Source organism: Gorilla gorilla, chromosome 16 (genome assembly GCF_029281585.2).
Source record: "Gorilla gorilla gorilla isolate KB3781 chromosome 16, NHGRI_mGorGor1-v2.1_pri, whole genome shotgun sequence".
In the NCBI taxonomy this organism is placed as follows: domain Eukaryota; kingdom Metazoa; phylum Chordata; class Mammalia; order Primates; family Hominidae; genus Gorilla; species Gorilla gorilla.
Genome location: NC_073240.2, coordinates 23,733,607 through 23,748,473, shown reverse-complemented (window position 1 = coordinate 23,748,473; position 14,867 = coordinate 23,733,607). Strand labels below are relative to the sequence as shown.

The 14,867-nt window shown below is 38.0% G+C and overlaps 1 pseudogene; it reads right to left on the bottom strand.

The window, feature by feature from the left end:
• LOC101149946 (dexamethasone-induced protein-like) overlaps positions 1–14,867 on the bottom strand; it is a 61,514-nt pseudogene that overhangs the window by 38,798 nt on the left and 7,849 nt on the right.

The following is a 14,867-nucleotide window of genomic DNA, read 5'->3' as shown; positions in this document are numbered from 1 at the left end:
CCTCAGTAGGCCACAGTCTCTGTTGCAACTCTTTAACTCTGCTTTGCAGTATGAAAGACAATGTGTAAATGAATGAGCGCAGCTATGTTTCAACAAAAACGTATTAACACTGAAATCTGAATTTTATATAATGCCCACATATTAAAACATTCGTTTGACTTTTTTTTAGCCACTTAAAAAATGAAGTAGAAAGTAGAGTTTTATATTTAAAAATGTAAAACTCATTCCTGGCTCCCAGGCCATACAAAGAGAAGAGGCAGAGGATTTGGCCCACAAGCCACAGGTTCCTGACCCGAGTTTTAGATTTAGAACCCTCTGTGGCATTTAACAGCACCAAGTACAATATGAGACATAAGAAATGCCCTCAATGGGCCGGGCGCGGTGGCTCATGCCTGTAATCCCAGCACTTTGGGAGGCCAAGGCAGGCGGATCATGAGGTCAAGAGATCGAGACCATCCCGGCCAACATGGTGAAACCCCGTCTCTACTAAAAATACAAAAATTAGCTGGGCATAGTAGCGCATGCCTACAGTCCCAGCTACTCGGGAGGCTGAGGCAGGAGAATTGCTTGAACCCAGGAGGCAGAGGTTGCAGTGAGCCAAGATTGCACCACTGCACTCCAGCCTGGGTGACAGAGCAAGACTCCGTCCCCCCCCAACAAAAAAAAAAAGAAAGAAAGAAATGCCCTCAATGAAATCTTCTATTTTACTTTTATAACCTTGTCATTTTATTTTCAGAAAAGGCAAATAAGCAACAACGTCTACAGCAAGGAATGCAGAAACTTGATACATTTACCCTACACTAAAGGTAACCTAGAGGAGTTTTTGTCTCTTTATGTTAGGGACCAAGGTACTCAGCACAGTTCTGGAATAGCAGGCCTTCAGAAAACACTTGGTGAGTAAATAAATAAACAGATTCCAGCCATTCTCAACATGTCTATCAACTTTCTGTCATGAGAAATCAGGAGTAAAAGCTGTGTTTGCAGATCCTCCACTAGTCTGTGAATCCAAAAAAGGCACTCCTCTGGGAGGGCACACAGTTTTAAACAGTTCTCTTTACGCTCTACCTCTAAGGAGATAAAGGGGTTTTTTTTTTTCAAAGGTACCCCCTCCGTTACTTCCAGCAGATGTAACACTTTGAGTATAATTGAACATCATCCTTGAGCAAAAAAATAGACGTTCCTTCCTCTGGCTAGACTCAGCCCCATATACATTAGGGCCAAGGCTTGGCCAGCCAACCACAGACCAGACTTCAGGCCACAGTAGATCATAGGCAACCAATCACAAGCAGTGATCCTAGGTATTTAATACAAAAATCTTTAAATACAAATGACCACTAGTCTGCAAAATTTTTCAGAGTATCTCAATATCTAAAACCAGATGCCCAAAGAGACTGAAAATAAGTAACTAGAAAGTAGGCTACTTCACAATAAAAGAAAAAACAGCCCTACCATCAAACTTGGACTTTTTAATAAAACATGTACATTTGCATCACTCTAATCAGCAATCAAAAAACTGAGTTTTTATCATAAAAATTCTGGCTAAAATGCGTCATCAACTATTACGACAACCATCTGAAATAGCTCTGATAAACCTGATGCTTGCCATATTTGATTAAGGCACAAGACAAACGAATATATAGAGAGTACCGAAATTTTTGTGGTTACCCCATCAAGAAATCTAGCTTCCAAAAAATTACTTCATATTGACTATAAAAGTTCCTTTCTCCTGTGTAACACAAGTAAGGATTAATAAAACTAATACAACTGAATAAAATATCAACAAATCAGTGCATACCAATGCAGATTTTGCTTAGCACAAACCATTTTTACTTTTCTACTGAAAGCAGAAGAATCAAAGGACAAAAGTCACATAATTCTGAGTCATGTACAAGACACCAAAAAGAATACAAAGAGAGTACTAAACAGAGATCTTTTTCTAAAATAAGAAAGGTACCAGAATGTATTGCTCTTCCAAGGGTCTACAGTTTCTTCTTCGGGTTCTTTGTTGCTCGCAAGTTAATCTTCTGACCACCTCCCTTTTCTCCGCTATGTCCTCAAAGCAACAACTCACATTCCCTGTCCCGCTGGGTTCCCCCGTTAGATTCAGGTTCAATGCACATTCAACTACGTAGCCTTCTCTTCCCTTTGAGAGGTGCCCGGTACCTGTGCATTTACCCTACACTAAAGGTAACCCAGAGCAGTTTTTTGTCTCTTTATGTTAGGGACCAAGGTGCTCAGCACTGTTCTGGAATAGTAGGCCTTCAAACACTTGGTGAATAAATAAATAAACAGATTCCAGCCATTCTCAACATGTCTATAAACCTTCTGTCATGAGAGATGAGGAGTAAAAGCTGTGTTTGCAGATCCTCTGTACCTCGGATAACTCTCTAGACACAGCCACTACTCAGCCCTTCTCCGATCCTACACGTTTACTTTTTCTGCCTATCCACTCTGTTCTCATAATGTGCCAATCTCTTAAGAAGCCTCTGAAGAGAACTACTCCAAATTACTGAAATTTAAGTACTTCATCTAAATCCTCATAACATACTTCCTATACTTTCCCTGTGACATTTTTAAACTTCTTCCCTATATTACAGTCACCCTTGTACATGACTAATATTCCACAATGGATCATAAATTGAGGGTAAAGCCTGTGTATAATTTGTATGTTAATTTTCCAATGTACCTACCATAGTGCCTTACACAGAGCAGATATCCAGTAGGTCTTGGAATACATATATGAAATATATAAAATGCTTCTGTGGAAAGACAAATAAGAAACAAAACTCATACTTTTCAGAACTTACTATCCCAGGAAATTCACTTTTTTCAAGAAGTTTTCAGCAGTATTTCTTGCCCTTTGGCTTGTTTTCCTGTGCAGAGATTTGGGACCTCTATCTTTTCCTACTAACTTACCCTACCTCCCCGTGATAGGCCATTAAATTATACTTGCACTTTCTCTTAGGACTTTCCAGATCAGATGCCCTACTATTCAATTTTCTCTTTCCTGTCATCAGTAGAAATACCATGACGGAGCTATCCATTTATTAACATGCACACCTTGTCAATCTTCCTTTGAAAGGTAGTCCCGGTGAAACAAGGTGGAAGGGAGTATAGAACAATGTAAGAAATAAAGAATTTGTGTATCTGGCCATACCTAGTCCTTTCATTTCAGGAAATTTCTATACTTCCAGGCTTCTCTCTTTTATAAAACCCAAATTAAATACTGTTGACCTATGAAGTATCTAAAATTTAGTTCAAAAAGGGGCATTCAATAAATGGAAGTTACTATTACAGGATAGTTAATATCAGTATAATTTCCTATTACACAGTCTATATACTACTTGAAATATAACAACTCCAATTTATTTCTGCATTTTTTTAAAGATGACAATAAGGAATTGGCAGTTCATTATATAAAATGGCTTGAATGTGGTTTTCTTAAGCAGATGACAACCCACATCAAAGTGCCCTTCTCACCTCACTGCCCTGCATGGTCTTTGCTGGATTAGCAGAAGGGATGGCAGCATTCAGCTCAGGCTCTGGCTTACACAAAAGCACGATGGGGTCACGATGAGATGGGTAACATTCTTTCACTTGTCCATCTGCTTGCATAGCTTTATCTAAAACTGTTCTGAAGCTGGTTCCCTCTGGGAGAAAATAAAAGTTTGCAGAGCACAGAAGTGATTCTAACAGCAACGTGTATGGGCTGGTTATATGTTGAGTTCTAGTCTCCAACTTTACTTATCTTCCCCTTCTCTAGACCCCAATTCACTTAATCATAAAAACACCTCCTAACAGTCTTTGCGTTCTCGTTTTTGGAAAGATGACAAAATCACTTATAAAATCAAAAGCATAGCTATACCTTAAAATACATTTGGTGGTTACTATCTGCCAAATAAAAGCTAATTAATATTAATCTTTTCCTACAACTCATGAATGTAGGAAGAAATCATTCTCTCCAAAAATTGGTCCATTTATTTTAAAAGTATTCCTCTCTCAAAAGAGCAATGTGACTTAAAAAAAAAGATTTTTAGAAAAATCTCAATAATATACAAACTTTTTACAAAGACAAATAAAACTAATCTCCAGCCACCATGAAGACAGCATTTATCTCAGCAAGCACAAAATCTTCATAATCAAAGTCTTAAGAAGCACAAATTTGGCCTCAAAATAACTTAAAGCTCATTTTTTTTTACCACCCAGGATTCACTACTAAATGAAAAAAAAATTACAAAGCCATAAATGTAATATGCTCTCATTTATGTTTTTAAAATATGCGCAGGGGCCAGGCATGGTGATTCAAGCCTGTAATCTCATCACTTTGGGAAGTGGAGGCAGGTGGATCACTTGAGCCCAGGAGTTCAAGACAAGCCAGGGCAACATGGTAAAACCCCATCTCTGCAAAAAATACAAAAATTAGCCAGGCGTGGTAGCACATGTCTATGGTGTCAGCTACTCAGGAGGCTGAGGTAGAAGGATTGCCTGAGCCCTGGAGGTTGGGGCTGCAGCGAGCTGTGATCCTGCCACTGCACTCCAGCCTAAGTGACAGAGCGAGACCTTGTCTCAAAATAAAATAAAATAAAATAAAATATGCACAGAGCTTGGAACAGAAAATGAAAGTTGGAGGACCATTTTAACTTTTCCCTTTATACCGTTCTTAAGAACCTGTACTTCTGACAATTGGCAGATTACTTTTGTGAACTTTTTTAATCTTTATACTAAAACTGAGGAAAAACAGTTTCGGTAAAAACGAATTTACAACTGAGCCTAATTTAATCAAGTAAAAATGTGGGTCCAAATTGGGAATTTATTCAAATGAAGGTCATTTATACACATTTTTACCTGCTCTTAAAGGCTTATACAGTTCATTGGATGATGTCCTTTGCCAGCGTTCCTTAAATTTTGCTCATAAATCATTATCGGTTGCTTCTTCTTCATCCAACAACCTTAATGACTTTAAAAGGAAGCAAAAAGAACCCTGAAATGTCATTTCTGGATTAAAAAATTTAATGCATTTAATAAATGTTCATACACAATATAAGGGAGAATTTGGTGAGATGGGAATACTAGGTTAGAATATAAATCGACTTTTTTCTTGCAGACATCTAAGTTATAATGCATTTAACAAAAAGTCTTATAAATTTAAGGCTGAATTAGCTATCACCTTTCTCAGTAAAAAAAAAAAAGGAAGAATACATAAGAGACTATTTACATCCATATATCAATTTAAAGAAAGTTTTAAGATTAAAATAGATAAATAGAAGCCATAAACAAAGGGGAAAAACTGATCAATTACATTAAAAAATAAAAGATTTAGACTTTCATTCCAATACAACAAACAGAAAATTATGTTTAATATATTTTTAAATGCCTTTTAATGAGTAGATAAGATGACAGGATAGTAGGGGGCCAGAAACACAAGAAAATACTAATCTACCAGTAGACACAGTGCTAGCACCAACAATATATGACAATCCCTGATAGCTTAGGACAAAGAATAGCAAAATTCTGTCAAACACCACAGAGTAAATATTTTAGGCTTTGTGGGCCACAGTCTATGGCACATAGAATTCTTCTTTTTGACAATGCTCTAAAAAAGATAAAAATTATCGTTAACTAGTGAACCACACAAAAGTAGGCCACAAGCCAGCACTGGCCCACCATCCATAGCTCACCAGCTGTGTAGTTCACCATTGGCTTGGATTGTGAATTTAGAACATGAAAAGTCAACAAGAAACACAGGTAGGGACAATAAAAGGTGAGAGGTCAGATCAAAAGCACTCTCCACACTCAAACTGGTATACTTCCAAATAGATGATTCTCAGTGGATGAATTTTTAAAACAGAAAACTGCCCTACAGAAGAAAACATGCCTGTCTGGACCTTGGCTCTAAAGAAAAAAGAAAAAAAAAAAAGTAGTAGTATCTGAGATTCCTGATCAAAAGCCTGAACTTGGGACTAGAAACCACACTATTTGTGTGACACAAAGTCCGAAGATAAATTACTACTATAATTAAAAGATTATAAAAGAAAGGAAAAAACCTCAAGTTTGAGGAGGTGCCAGGTATATAATGCCTTTTTATGGCAGAAGCAAACACAAATTCTTTCTAGAATTCACCTTAAACCCAGATCTCAATGAATTCCCACAAATAAATTACAGGAAATATGAATGCACAATCAAAACTCACTGAACACTAAATGCAATTCAGTATTCTGTACTGGATCTTGGAACAGAAGGAGGAACATTGGTGGAATAACTGGTAAAATCTGAGTAATAATACTGTACCAATGTCAATTTCCTAGTTTTAACAAATGTGCCATGACCGCGTAAGATTTTAACTTTCAGGGAAGCTAGGTGAAAAATATACAGGAACTTTCTACACTAAATTTGCAAAGTCTCTGTAAATCTGAAACTATTTTTTAAAGTTTTAAGAAACAGTAACAAAAAAACTGAACACAAGAGAAAACAAGCCACCACAAGCAAGAATCAGTAAAAATTACAAATCACTGAATCAAACCCACAGAAACTACAGACATTGGAATTATAAGATAAATAATATAAAATAAATATATTTAATATATTTCAAGAAATTAGGGATAAATTAAAGGGTTTAACCTTCCAGGTTAAGACAAATTAAAAAGAAAAATCTTGCTACATGCTATGTATAAAATAAATCAATAATTACAAAGACTGAACAGTTCATATGATAGTTGATTTCTCATAGTATACTAGTTTTATACAGTGGTCATTTGAGTTTCATTAATGTGTACTTACTTACCCTTAAGATAAGAATGAAACCCATTCTCACTCAACCAGAATTTCTCTTATGCTAAAGAGGAGGCTCTGGGCCACAGTAAATTCACCAAAGTGATGAATACTAACTACATTGTGAGCACTAGCATGAGGAAGTCTCCAGTCCCAATCCCTGCTGGACATCAAGGGATCACAGTGTTTACACTTGAAAAGCAAATCTTATAAAACATACCTCATCTAGGATTTCTCTATTTCATTGCAGTAATTCAGGTAGTTCTTTAATCAACTGATCAACAGTCTGGATGCCTCCCTGTTCAATCACAGATCTGGATTTAGTCAATATAGACTGAGGTACAGTGTCTCCAGACACATCTTCAATTGCTGCTGGGAGGTTAAGGGAAGCTAGCACCCTGAAAAAATGAGACACTATGTTATATTGAAGTCTAAAACAATTTAACTCATCAATATTTACTTTATTTAATTTAATCTTCTATAACCAAATCAACAGCAATGGAGTTAGCACCCAGAAAAACTGGATAAGCCCTATCAACGAAAAACAAAGCAAAGATTAACAGAAAAACAAAAAAATCAGTGATTGATACAATTAAACCAAAATCATTAAAAAATTAAGTTCACAATTCAGAATTAAAAGCCAAAAAATAGGCTGGTGCAGTGGCTCACACTTGTAATCCCAGCACTTGGGAGGCCAAGGCGGGCGGATCACCTGAGGTCAGGAATTCGAGACCAGCCTGGCCAACACGGTGAAACCCCATCTCTACTAAAAATACAAAAATTAGTCAGGCGTAGTGGTGAGCACCTATAATCCCAGCTACTTGGGAGGCTGAGGCACAAGAATCACCTGAAGCCAGGAGACGAAGGTTGCAGTGAGCCGAGATCTCACCACTGCACTCCAGCCTGGGCGACAGAGTAAGACTCCGTCTGGAAAAACAACAAAAAAAGCCGAAAAATTATGACCGCATTAAAATATATTAGGTATCGTTGGCTTACAGTTCCAACTTCTTTCAGTCTAAGTAATTAAAAGTCAAAAATTCTATCCTAAAAAAGAAGTCTTTTATACTTTTGATTGTTACAGCATCTCTAACGAGTCAGAAACAATACACAAAATAGTTATTTTTTTCTTTTTTGCTCTCTTTCAACAGAATCAATAATTATAATTTCACATCATCTAGGCAAAATGTCAACAGAAGATAGATGATCTAAGTCTTCATTACAGAATCTTCATCTGTTCTCAGTTTTGTAGCACACTAACAATTCCTCAGTTATTTCATTTACATGATGGGGAAGGGAGGTACATATCCCTACCTACTATGTAAAGAAAAAAGGCAAATGAAATGATGGAATACAATGAACTCCTCAGAAAAGAAGCTCTGTAAAATCTCAGACTGCCTGTTTATCATATGCTAGAGTAAACTTACATTCCTTTCTTGTTCAAGAAAAATGATGGTAAAATCCATGCATTAATCAAAACTAAAAACATGAAAAGGCAAGCCAACTACGAGAGAAATACAGCTGGCCCCTGAACAACACAGATTTGAACTACGTGAGTCCATGTATATGTGGACTTTCACCTCTTTCACCTTTGCCACCTCTAAGACAGCAAGACCAACCCTCCTTCCTCCTCTTCTTCAGCCTACTCAAACATGAAATAGACAAGGACGAAGACCTTTATGATGATCCACTTCCATTTAATCATAGTAAATATATTTTCTCTTCCTTATGATTTTCTTAACAGCATTTTTTCTCCAGCTTATTTATTATAAGAATATACTATACAATACTTATACAAAATATGTGTTAATTGACTGTTTATGTTATCGGTAAGGCTTCTGGTCAACAGCAGGCTATTAGTAGTTAAGTTTTGGGGACTCAGAAGTTATATGCAGATTTGACTGTGCAGGGGGGTCAGCACCCATAACCCCTATGTTGTTCAGGGTCAACTATATTCTCAATTGTATGTATCTGACAAAGGACTTGCCTCGAAAATATGTAAAGAACTCTTTAAATATTAAGAAAACTCAGTTTTAAAAACTGAGAAAAAGATTTCAATAGACACTTTACAGAAAAGATATGAATGGCTAGAAAGCACATGAAAAGCTGTTCAGTATCATTAGTAACTAGGAGAATGCAAATTAAATCACAGTGAGATTCTGCTACACACACACTAAAGCAGCTAAAACTAAAGACTGACGGTACCAAGTATTGGTGAGGATGCAGAACAACTGTATTTCTCAAACGGTGCAGATAGGATATAAAATGGATCAACCACTTTGGAAAACAACCTGGCAATTTCATGTAAAATTAAATATGCTAACCACACAACCTAACAATTCCACTCCTACCTATTTACCCAAGAGAACTAAAATATGTCCACATGAAGATTTATACATGAATGTTCATAGAAACTGAAATGTCCATTAACAGGTGAAAGAGTTAACAAACTGCTCTATAACCATAAAATGGAATACTACTCCATAACCATAAAATGGAATACTGCTCAGCCATAGAAAAGACTCAAGCTGATACACATAATATAGATGAATCTCAAAAACAGTAACTAAGTGAAAAAAAGCAAAACACATTCTAAGTATATACTGTACATACTGTAAGTACTGTATATGTATATGCTAGAATGATTCCATGTATTTTAAATTGTATAAAAAGTAAAACTAAACTTAAGACAGGGAGCAGATCAATAGTGGCCAGGGGCCAGGAGAAGAAGGACTGGGAAAGGGGCATGAGAGAATTTTTTTTAGGGTAACAGTAATGTTCTCTATCTTAATCATAGTGCCGGTTACATGGGTACATACACTTATCAAAACTAACTAAATAGCCAGGCATGGTGGCTCATGCCTGTAATCCCAGCACTTTGGGAGGTCAAGGCAAGAGGATCACTTGAGCCCAGGAGTTCAAGACCAGGAGCCCAGGAGTTCAAGACCAGCCTGGGCAACAAAGCGAGATCTCGTCTCTATAAAAAAATGAAAAAATTAGCCAGGTGCGGGGGCTTGCACCTGTGGCCTCAGCTACACAGGAGGCTGAGGCAGGAGGATCACCTGAGCCCAGAAGGTTGAGACTGCAGTGAGCCATGTTTAATGTTTACACCACTGCACTCCAGCCTGGTGACAATAAGACCCTGTCCCAAAAAACAAAACAAAACAAACAAAAATATATATACACACACATACACATATATATACATATAATAATAATTGAACTGTGTACTTAGAATAGGTGTATTTTGTGTGGGCAAAATATAACGAAAATTTTTTTAAACCAATGAATTATTTTCTTAGTATTCAATCCATCAGAAACAAAAATTGGTTCAGAACACTAAACGTACCATGTATCTGAGTTCATTTCTACTTCTCATTTCCCCCAAATAAATATCTCTTAAAATACAAATTTTTAGTCAAATATCCTCACCTTGTTTCTATAATTTCTTCCAACTATATTTGCTAGAGCTTCATAAATACAGTGTCCACCAAAAATAGTTGTAAGTGTGTGTCTACATTTTCCATTTTATATACTCTTGGCATTTAGCTCTAAGCTCAGAAACTAAAATGTTCATAAACTAAAGAACGACCAAACGGAAAACTTTAGGCTCTAAAATTAAGCTCTACCTACCCATTTGCCAAAGTGGTGGCTTCTCTCATCTGAGCAATTGATCTGTTAACAAATCGGCTTTCCTCTGATCACAGGCAGCCAAAGACTGCTGTACTGACACAGGAACCATCTTCTCAAACAGATCTAAGATTAGGAAGAGAAATTACAACAAAATTTTAAGACAAAAACCCGAACTGTAAAAGTGACTATTCATGTTTTCTTTCCAATATTCACATATCTATACATATTTGATATTTAAAGATCAAAATATCAATAGTCTATTGACATTTAAAGATCAAAACTAAATCACTATTTAAAGCACAATGATAAAGAGAATTTTTAGATCACTACATTCACGGACAATGGTGACAATGAAAAGTTTCTTCTTTGAACTTAATTTTCTTTAACTTTTTCAGATGTGTTCATCACTGAGTTTGAGGGATCTTCAGTGACGCTGTTCATTTGTTGATTAAACTGAATGAGGGGCCGGGAGCAGTGGCTAAGGCCTGTAATCCCAGCGCTTTGGGAGGCCGAGGCAGACGGCTCACCTGAGGTCAGGAGTTCAAGACCAGTCTGGCCAACTTGGAGAAACCCCATCTCTACTAAAAATACAAAAATTAGCCAGTGTAATGGTAGGAGCCTGTAGTCCCAGCTACTGGGGAGGCTGAGACAGAAGAATCGTCTGAACCCAGGAGGCAGAGGTTGCAGTGAGCCGAGATTGCACCACTGCACTGCAGCCTGGGCAATAGAGCAAGACTCGGTCTCAAAAAAAAAAAAAATTGACTGAGTGGGTCACGGCAGCAGGATTCCATTTCTGGCTCCAACACTTCCTAGCTATGTGACCTTGAGGAAATTACTTAACCACTCTGTGCATCAGTATCCTCATCAAATAGGGCTAACAACAGTACCCATCTCAGGGCACTTGTGAAAACTAATGAGCTAATATTTGTAAAGTGCTTAAAGAGTGCCTGGCACATGGTAAACACTTTGTGTTTGCTAAATAAACATATAATCACCCTTTCCCAGTAACAGAATATTCTCCTTGGGATCTCAGCTAGAGGCTACCATCTGTTGTATACATCTACTTATACTTCCCTTCAACCTAAATAATTATACCTTTTAACCATATTGACAATAATATGGAAATATCACTCAAGAAGAACCTAACAGACCATGGAATTATAATAATTTAAACCATCCTTTTATCAAATGACATGGTCAGAACTGGAGAGGAAAGAGGGATACTAGTAACTTTTAAGTCCTCTACTAAGGTTTTTTTAATAAAAAGACTTCCAACCCACTAGAAAATATGCTTACATTTGCACACACTCCAGAAAAAGGAAACATAAATAAATTCCCCACTATGAATGTGTTATAGTGTTCATGTCCTGTGTTACAGTACATGCGTGTCAAGAGCTGTCAGGAAATGTGTACACCATGCAGGACGCTGGACCCTGAGTCAGAATGACTGCCAGTAAAAACTGCCTGGCAGTGGGAATGGCCAAAGAACTTTTGTCAATTGGTATGTCTAAGGTTCAACTTTAAGCTGATTTCTATAGTGAGGTACAATCCTTCATTATTCTAACACTTAGGTAACGAACACATGAAAGAGAAAGAAAGAGAGGAGAGCAAGATTTAGAATCTTGATGAGAATCTGGTTTTTTGTTTGTTTTGTTTTGTTTTGAGACGGAGTCTCGCTCTGTCGCCCAGGCTGGAATGCAGTGGTGCGATCTCGGCTCACTGCAAGCTCCACCTCCTGGGTTCATGCCATTCTCTTGCCTCAGCCTCCCAAGTAGCTGGGACTACAGGCACCCACCACCACACCTGGCTAATTTTTTGTATTTTTAATAGAGACGGGGTTTCACCGTGTTAGCCAGGATGGTCTCAATCTCCTGACCTCGTGATCTGCCCGTCTCGGCCTCCCAAAGTGCTGGGATTACAGGTGTGAGCCACCGTGCCAGGCCGAGAATCTTAAAAATTATGTAACTTAAGTTTCTTCCTCATTCTCTTCCAGATTCTGAATAAAGGGGTGGGTTTGAGAGATGGAAAAAAACTTAAAATCAAAAGGTAGTCTTTGAAATTAAACACCATCATACCAGCCTGTGATTTTCCAAACATAGAAAAATCTTTTTAGCCTACTTCCTTCATTACCAAGAACAAAACAAACCAAAACAGTAGATGCTAAGGTATAAACCTGATGCCACGAATGATACAGATCCAAACAAACACAAATACACACACACACACACACACACACACACACACACAGATTCAAAAATCACAACACTATAAATCCTAGGACCAATGAATCTAATTAAATCCCTTTTGTGTAATATCCCTATTAATATAGGACTAGAAGACATTTTACACTCAGAAATCCAAAAGTCTAAATTGCTTCCACATAGTCAAAAACACAGGATTTCCACTAACTCCACCACACTACCATATGTGGCTTTAGGTAGCTCAAAACTGAATTCCAAAATGAAGTATATTTTTGAGTAACAACTCCCAGAGAAAAACAAGGGCACACATATAGAGTTCCATGCTCCTCAGGAACTGCTAGGTCTGATCTTGGACCCTCTCTTCTACTAGGTTCGGCCAGGATGAATATATCCGATGAGACCCACATACCTTATCAAGAAATGGCTGGAAAAGGCTAAAATCGTTTCTCACGTTCCCACTACTACAAAGTAAAAGCATGACAAGCTCTATACTTAAGTGTTTTGACTTGGTCAAACGCTAACACCAGGTTTGCTACAGCGTAAAATTAATCTAGAATGTAATCATTGATTCCATTTTCTTTTTATTCTTAAAAAAAAAAAAGGGTGGTTGGGGAAGAAATCACTGCTTTTCCGTTGCGCAGGTACTTTGTGCTAGAGAGCATGTGTCATTTCTAGGGTCTCAGAAAAAGAACAGATGTATCTATGTGTAAACACAAACAGTAAGTCACAAGTTGCCCCTTAGTACTGAAGGCAAGAATCAGCATCAGTACTCAAAAAAGTGTTTTAAAAAGAGTGTAACTTACCCTTACTGTCCCAGGCTAAACGGGCTCTGTCTGGTGCTTCTTTGTCTGCACATGGCCACCCACAGCCTGTCTTCTAATTAAATCAATGCTCTAGCAGCAGAACAAGCAAACAAGTTGCCTCCCATCTGCGTACAGCTCTTCAGGATACATTTCCCTTGTTCAGAAGGTGGAAATTCTTGGGAGAGGTGATTTTCTCTGCCTCTTCACAAGAAGAACATGGATACTTGGCTGGATGCAACTCCATGAAGCATAACTGTGTGTGTACACCTCAAAAAATAAAAAATGCAGAGAAACATAAAGACTCCATAAACAGCTAGAATACACAGAAATACTGAAGCACCACTGGGAATACTGCTAAACAGACAGGCAAAATAGGATCTTTGAAATCATCAATAATACCAAGTTAAGAAAAAAAAAAGGAAAAAAGAGCACCTAAGGTCAAAACTCAAATTTCATGTAAGTACTACAAAAGAAAAAAGGTAAATCTTCTACTTCACATACGTAGAAACACATCCCACTCCCCTTACAGAGAATAAAAGATATTATCAATGGAAGAGAAAAATGAGATTTTCAAGGGTGGTAGGTCTAAAATTAGACTCACCAGCCACATTATAGTTAATGAGCACTTACGTAAATGTGAGCTAAATGCATCAAGCTGTCTTTCCAGTGTGGTCAGCTCTACTGGGGGGCAGGGGGTGCTGGGGAAAGAGCAAGGGACCACTCTGCTTATGAAAATATAATTTCTACAAAAATAAAAATGTACAGGAAATGAGATGCTCGTTTATTTAAATAATTTTAAACTTCCCAAATCACAGAAACGACCTTAAAGTAGATGCCCCTCCTTTTTTGCAATAAAAACCAAATGACTGAAGTAGGGTAGGGAGCAGGGTGTGGCTAGGCATCTGCTCACAAGAAAACTTGTTATAAGTTTGGTGAGGTGAAAAGGGAAATGCATCAGCTCTTCCCAATGTCCCCTTCCATCCTAGGTATGCCCATATGCCATCAGGAAGCCACACCATCTCCATGACCACTAGGCATTTCAAGGACTGGCAGGCCTTAGAAGTTTCTTCTATCCCCCGAGGCACACAGACAATTCCAGCCAGAAGTATAAAGCCCAGGGAAGAGAATATGGCCTATTCCTGCAGCTGCGCAAGAGGCCTGGGCTGGGGTCCACTCACAATGAACTACTCAAGTGTGACCGACATTCCCATTCTGGAGATCCCTGCCTTAAAGAAATGCAGACCTGGCTGGGCACGGTGGCTCACACCTGTCATCCCAGCACTTTGGGAGGCCAAGGCAGATGGATCACTCGAGGCCAGGAGCTTGAGGCCAGCCTGGGCAACATGGCAAAACCCCGTCTCTACTAAAAACACAAAAAAATTAGCCAGGTGTGGTGGCGCACACCTGTAGTCCCAACTACTCAGGAGGCTGAGGCATGAAAATCGTTTGAACCTGGGAGGTAGAG